We start from the raw sequence: 1218 nt of genomic DNA, 5'->3' as shown, positions 1-1218 counted from the left end.
AGAAGAGGAAATGAGGGCTTAGTCAGTGAAAGCCTCCAAACTACAAATCCCAAAATCCTGTGGAAGCCAGACGATGAATGTTCTATGCCTACTCCAGCCTTGGAAGTCCAAGCTCATAGATTGAGCAGATGGAGATGGAGGCCAAGCAAATTAATGTAACCAACTTCACCAAAAAAAATGTGCATATTCAAAAATTGCCAAAGACATTCTACTAAAATCCAGGACTACTAAAATCAAACCAAAGGCTTCCCTGACTAATCAACTGCTCTTTCCTCCACCCTACCTCCTTTCTCTTCTATGTCACCTATGCACTTGGATCTGTACCCCTTAAACCCTTTGACACTCACCCCTGAGTTCCAGCACATATGTCCTTATCCTTAAACTACAACCCCTTGCCTTGTCTCATGCCAACGAGTTGTGTCCGACCTATAGTGATGCCATGGACACATCTCTCCAGAATGCCCCACCTCCATCTGTAATCATGATAGTGTATACATAGAGTTTCCTTGGTAAAAATATGGAAGTAGTTTACCACTGCCTCCTTCCACACAGTAATCTTGAGTCTCTGCCTTCGACTCTCTCCCATGCCGCTGCTGCCCAGCACAGGTGAATTTTGACTTGTAGCAGATTACCTTCCATTTGCTAGCCACTGCCCAAGCTAGGAATGAAATGGATATGCCTCTGCTTAACTCTCCCTCCCATAAACAAGACTGGTAAAGTACTGGAAACTCTCCAGGTGTGATCCTGAGAGGGGTCTCCCTCTTATATCTCCCTTCTTAACCCTCTGGAAGGAGAAGTGACCTCTCTGAAACCGAGCAGCTCCATAGTTACAGGGACCGGCTGGCTGGACACCAAATGATTATATAGCTGTGTGACTTTGGGCAAGTCACTTAACTTCTCTGGGCCTCAGTTACCTCATCTGTAAAATGGGGATAAGGGCTTTGAGTCCCCCGTGGGACAACCTGATCACTTTTTAACCTCCCCAGTGCTTAGAACAGTGCTTTGCACATAGTAAGTGCTTAATAAATGCCATTAAAAAAGTGATAGGGTTGCCCTTGCAAGGCATGTACCTATCAATGGTATTTATTGAGCACTTACATATAAAGCACTGTACTAAGTACTTGGGAGAGTACTGTACAACAGAATTAGCAGACACTTCCCCTGCCCATAACACTTACAGTCAAGAAGGAAGTGCGAGAGTCTATGATTTGAAGGGCA

At 44.8% G+C, this 1218-nt stretch overlaps 1 non-coding gene across 1 annotated transcript; it reads right to left on the bottom strand.

Annotated features, from left to right (window-relative positions):
* Nucleotides 1-616: 616 nt before the first annotated feature.
* Nucleotides 617-754, bottom strand: LOC119937471. The gene has a single exon (XR_005454121.1). It is a non-coding gene; the product is annotated as a small nucleolar RNA SNORA7 (small nucleolar RNA).
* Between the last annotated feature and the right edge of the window lie 464 nt (nt 755-1218).

The sequence above is a fragment of the Tachyglossus aculeatus genome, chromosome 1 (assembly GCF_015852505.1).
Source record: "Tachyglossus aculeatus isolate mTacAcu1 chromosome 1, mTacAcu1.pri, whole genome shotgun sequence".
Classification (NCBI taxonomy): domain Eukaryota; kingdom Metazoa; phylum Chordata; class Mammalia; order Monotremata; family Tachyglossidae; genus Tachyglossus; species Tachyglossus aculeatus.
The sequence above is the reverse complement of the archived record's forward strand: the minus strand, read 5'-3'. Positions and strand labels throughout refer to the sequence as shown.